Genomic DNA, 6,073 nt, shown 5'->3' with positions numbered 1-6,073 from the left:
ATATTTATGCAAACTCTAGCAATAAAATGACAAACCATTTTAGTTTTAATAAGCTTTATATAATTTTTATAAATAAATAAACTTAGCTTTTAATAAACAGCTTACTAAACTTATTAAACTTAGGGGTGCTCACTCTCCATTAGCTGCCTCTGCTCTCGTGTTCGGCATTTGTTATTTTAAAAGGTAGGCTGGAGTATCAGTACGTTAGTCTAGCTGAATGTGGCTTAATATATACCTGCCCTTTACTTTTCTACCACATTATACTCTGCGACTGGGCTTTGGGGATTCTCTTTCTGTCAACCCAAATTCTAGCTAGGCTACCAGATACAGGAGAACAGAGTAGGGAGTAAATTGGTGTACATCATGGACAGAATTTCAGTGACTCTAATCAACAAACATTTACTAAGCATCTATGTAATCTGGAATGTTGACACTCAGAATGAGGCTTCATTACTAGTCATTACTGCTATTCCAAAGTGGAATGGGTGGCCTTGGGGAGTTGTGGGTGTTCTCTGACTTAAGATTTTCACATGAAGGTTGCATAAAAGTGTCTTTAAAATTACTATAGGAGGCACTCTCAATCAGGTTCAGGTTAGAGGAGATGGCCTCTGAAAATCTATCTAACTCTGAGATTTGGTGACTTGGTGATTTTTGAGGCAGAGGGAGACCCATGTTGAGCTGGGTGAAGAGAAGACTCAGGAACATGTACGCTGGCTTCCAGTATTTAGAGCACTGTCATGTGGAACAGGGATTAGTTCTGCTTGGCCTCAGAGCTCAAAACTTGGAACAATGGGTGGGTGGATGGGGGTTTCAGGGCAGAAGATGCGAAGAGCTATATTTAGGCTCACTGTTGGGAAACATTCTGTAATGATGAGAGCTATCCTAAAATGGAATGGGTTGCTTCAGCAGATGGTGACTTGCCCCTAACTAGAGGTATTCATAGGAAGACCAAATGACTACTTGTCCAGAGTGTTATAATTGGATCTGGGGATTCTCAATCAGGTTATATATGGGGGACTTTGAGGCCCTTTGTAACTTTGAGATATTTTGTTTCCATGAATTAAATACATTTACCTGCCATTAACCCCATGTCTAACCTCATATAGCATGCCTCTTGAAATTTCCTTGACACAGGAGTGGTTTTCTTCCCAGTCCAAGTCTTGACAGAAAGACTGTTAAACTCATAAGCAGAGTAAGTGAATGCAAACTCACCTAACTCACTATATCTAGCCAGCCCTAGACAATGCGTCATATTCCATCCATCTTGTCATGCTGCATGGAGAACAACATGGAAGTCACTTTGGTGAGACCATAGAGATAATGGGAATAATGTGTAATAAGCCTAGAAAGGTGGCCTTGAACTAGACTTCAAAGGGTTAACCAACCATTCCGATGAGATGAGTTTGTATTTGATCCTGGAGACAGTAGAGAGTCACTGGGATTGATGTGATGAGGCTCATGCTCTAAGAATATCACTTTGGCTGCTGTGTGGAAGATGTAATGAAGAGGTTAGAGATTTGTGGCAGGGAGAGCAATCAGGTTATATATGGGGGCCTTTGAGGCCCTTTTCAACTTTAAGATATTTTGTTTGAGTCAAGGATGACTCAAATGTTGCAAACCTCAGTGGCTGAAAGGATGGTGATATATGATCTCAAGTCTTTACTGACTCTAGCTACTATACCATGCAGTAGGGACTCCATTTCCCTCGGCAATGAGAAGTCAGTGGATATTTGGGCTAGAAGCTATAAGGGGCTATAGCTCTAATGAAGCCCACATTGTTTTGAGTTCCACATTTTTGTGCCCACAATGGTTTTTGGGATATAGCTTGCTTGTCACAAAGTCCTGAACACTGTGAAGATGGGGGCAGCTCAAAGACATTCAAGATGTGTTCTCTGCCCTTAGGTGGCATACAGGCTAGTGGGGAGGATGTCATCTCTAGCCCTCTTGCCATCATGGAACTAATAAATCCTTATTTAGCTATATGTTTTATTGGTCTACATCCACATTTATGGGGACTAAGGTTTTTCATTCATTCATTCATTCATTCATTCACTCACTCATCCTGGTCAATATTTTCTCAAAGTGCTCCAGCTTTTCTATAGCCTTCCTACAATTTCTTCCTGAGAAATGGGCACATAACTTCAACTGCTGGGTTTAAGTTTGCCTCCTTGAGTGTTTATCTGGGAATTAGTCTGTGACCTAGGCCATCATGTTAGTGACTAGGGTTTGCAAGGCTAACTCTTTCCAAAGCTGCAAACATGAACACGTAGGCACTATGCTTACATTTTAGGTACATGCTGCCAAATGGAAAGAGGTGACTGAGAATGACTGTTTTGACCAATGTTAACCCATAAATAACTGATTTGAAGGCCAGACATGAAATACTTCAGCTCAACTCTGCTTGTGTTTAGAAAAATAAAATGTTTTATTACAACTAGCATAAATGTGAGCAAATCTGTATCCAGCTATAGCATAATAGAAGAAGGGTGTCATTTGCTACCAGATATAACCCAATCCACACATGTAGACAGGATTTGGGATCTTGCTCACCAAGCTTGGCTTGCTCTCTGATTAATCACTGATTAATCAAACTGAAGTCTCCTCAGTTCTGCTTTGAGGAGGTTTTACTTCTATTCTCATATAACTACCACCTGGTCATATCTTTCTTATTTTTGCTCAATTCCCAGCACGCAAATGGCCTCTCTTTGCCACCTCACATCATGTCCATTTGAAATTGAGGGAGGCAATGTTGAGTAAGATGAGAAGAAATAGAAACACCTAAGTTCAAACTAAGATAGAGACCTGGCCAGAGATCTGGGCTTTCTCCATCCTTCCAGTTGGAGCACCCTCCTGGCAGGGGCCATTTTCTTAGGAAAAGGCAACCAGCACTGACTCAGCAAGTTTGGGCCTCTTGAACCTAGAAGGTAGTCACCTAAGCTGGAAACGTACATTTGTCAGGATTGCGTTTGGTGAACCTGGCACAGAGAAAGAGCAGATGAGGCAGCTGGGGACTTGAGGTGTGTTCACTGTGAAAGCCCAGGGGAAAACTGGCCTACATGTGACTCCGAAGAGTATCAGCTTTTCCAGAGGGGCCTTTTCTACACTGCTGAGGGTATGTCTTTTCTTTGATCTTCAGTAGAGTACCCTGTCACAGAGATACTTTAGGGCCAATCAGAAATTCTGGAGGGGTGTGTGTGTGTGTGTGTGTGTAACCTAGATTGGGGTGGTAACCTATCAGCTCCTAATTGGCTTGGTAGTAATCTAACTTCCCACTCTGTCCATCCAAGGGAAAATTCACTACCTTCTGGTTTTTATTTTTAAATAAAATGTTCTCTGTTCCCCATAGTTTTGAAAATATTTCCACTAAAATCCCCTTCTTATGATAAGTCTGAATAAATTTAGGAACTAGATTGGGGACAATCCAACCCCTTTCATACTGCATTTCCAATCAGAAAGTCTGGTTTCCCTAGAAACCAAGCTTTGAACTACAACTACCTCCTGATCCTCAGCCCCACCCCTTCTTTAGAAAAGCCTAACTTCCCTAGACTGGGGTCTTCTCATATAGCCAGGGCTCCTACCACAGAGAGAAGTACTCTGGTGGAAACTTCCTCCCCTAGAGGGGGCAAAGCCCTTTCTGTATTGAATGCTTGAAATGCATTTGAACTACACTGAAAAGTTCTTGAATAGAATTGTACCACACCCTGATTTCTGAATCTCCCTTTAAATCATACCACCCTTTCCTTTTTCATCTGTTCTGTCACCTCTATCTTTTCCTTCTTACTCATCCCCTCTCATCTAGGTGTGAATACAAGCTCTGCCACAGCTTAGTATAAGACCTTTGGACAATCCACCCACTCTTTTTTTTGGGGGTGGGGGAAGAGAAATGGAAGAGAGAAGAGTTGGAAAGGAAGAAGAGAAGAGGGAAATGAGAAAAAGGATTGAGTAAAGGAGAAAGGGAAGGAGGAAAAGGGTAAGGCAATGGGAGCATGAAGGAATGAAGTAGAGGAGGGAGAGAAGAAAGGAAGAGAAGCGTTAAGGGTGAAAGAGGAAGGAGAAAGGAAAGAAATTAAGGAAAATGTCAATGGAGAAATAAAGGAAGCAAGGAAAGAAAGACAGGAAGGAAGAAAGCAAAGAATCAAAGAAACGAAGAGGCTCTGGGGGCTGTAGCCCCCTTATTCCATCGGCCTTTGGCCCATGAACACCCTCCGCAGGGCACCCTGAACATCAGGATTCCGGAGGCTGTAGATGAGTGGGTTTAGCATAGGACTGAGGACAGTGTTGAGGATCCCAATGCCTTTGTCCTTGTCTGATGTCTCAACAGAGCCCAGACGCATGTAGCTAAAGAGGCCTGTGCCATAGAAGATGCCCACAATGGCCAGGTGTGAGCTGCAGGTGGAGAAGGCCTTCTTCCGGCCCTCAGCTGAACGGATCCGCAGCACAGCAGCAGCCACATGGGCACAGGAGATAGAGATGAGCACCAGGGGCACCACACCCATGAAGGCCGCACCTACAAAGAGCAACCTCTCATTGAGACTAGTGCTGGAGCAGGAGAGGCCAAAAAGCTGTTGCACATCACAGAAGAAGTGGTTTATCAAATTGGGGCCACAGAAGTTGAGCACAGACAGAGCCACTGTGTGGGTCAGTGCATTGCAGAAAGAGATGGTCCAGCATATGCCTATCAGACTCCCCTGGATGCCTCTGCTCATTTGAGTGGGATAGGTCAGTGGGCGGCAAATAGCCAAGAAGCGATCATAGGCCATGGCAGTCAGTAGGTGGCAATCCACACCAGCCAGCAGTGGAAGAAGAAGAGCTGGGAGAAGCAGGAAGCAAAGGAAACTGAATGGTCTTGGGACAGAAGCTGTTCCAGCATTGGGGGCACTGTGACAGTGATGCACCCAATGTCGAGGAAAGACAAATTCCCCAGGAAGAAGTACATGGGTGTGTGCAGCTTGGACTCCACCAAGATGGCGGCCAAGAGGCTCAGGTTACCACCCACAGTGGCTACATAGGCCAGGAGAAAGATAGTGAAGAGGATGGGTTTCAGTTCCCGATGCTCTGTTAGCCCCAGCAGGATGAATTCAGTCACAGATGTACTGTTCTGACCAGGTCCCAGATCCGTGGGCCCCTGCCCTGGCCAGGCATTGGATTTGGGGGTAGCTGGAACCTGCTAAAATGGGGCAAGAATGAGACTGATGGGGGAAACTACTGAATCTGAAAAGAGCAATGGTCCATATACTAATGAACCAGGACTCTGGAAATTGGAGAAAGTTGAGGAAGAGAGACTCAAACCCATGTGGTGGTAATAGTGGTGTGGCACTTGCAACTGCTGGTCCTACTGAGACAGAGGTGCTCTTCACCTTCAGGTTTTGCTAGCCTTGACTTTCTGCTGTCTTTCCTGGAGGAATCTGAGCTGGGCTTTGAAAATTAACCACAACCCTCCCCAGAATGAGAACTAATTGAACCCAGGTCAGCCTTGATATGTGTAACAATGCTTCATTGATTCATAGATTATGAGAGCTGGAAAGGTCACCTTGTCCAACCCCTGAATTTTAAGCATAGATAAGTGAGACCCAGAGAGAAGTGGGGAGTCTGGGGTGATTGAGCAGGGAATCTATTTAGCAGAGTTACAGAGATCAGCCTAGTTCAGGGTTTTTTTGTTTTTGTTTTTTTTCTTTTGGCATTTGGGGTTAAGTGACTTGCCTAGGGTCACACAGCCAGTAAGTGTCAAGTGTTTGGTCTGAGGTCAGATTTAAACTCAGGTCTTCCTGACTTCAGGGCCGGTGCTCTCTCCGCTGTGCCACCTAGTTGCCCCCTAGTAGTTCAAGTTTGGGGTGTATGTGTGTATGTGTGTGTGTGATGGTGGTTGTTCATGGATCCTTAGGTTGGTCAAGCTGAAAAGGACCTCAGACATCACCTTGTCCAATACCCTAACCCTCTACTCTCACTTTTTTCTGTGGGGAAACTAAAACCCTGAGGTGTTAAGTGATGGAGGTAGGAAGAGAGTGGGCCCAACCTTATGGCAGGCTGCAGAATGCAGTTCCTCAGCAGTCAAAGAGTACAACTAAGGCTGTCT

General features: G+C 44.5%; 1 pseudogene; it reads right to left on the bottom strand.

Moving 5' to 3' along the window:
- Nucleotides 1-4,172: 4,172 nt before the first annotated feature.
- Nucleotides 4,173-5,164, bottom strand: LOC114040610 (annotated as a pseudogene).
- Nucleotides 5,165-6,073: the final 909 nt, after the last annotated feature.

Source organism: Vombatus ursinus, unplaced genomic scaffold (genome assembly GCF_900497805.2).
Source record: "Vombatus ursinus unplaced genomic scaffold, bare-nosed wombat genome assembly UNPS02013769.1, whole genome shotgun sequence".
NCBI lineage: Eukaryota > Metazoa > Chordata > Mammalia > Diprotodontia > Vombatidae > Vombatus > Vombatus ursinus.
Note: the sequence above shows the minus strand (reverse complement) of the source record. Positions and strands in the feature narration are given on the sequence as shown.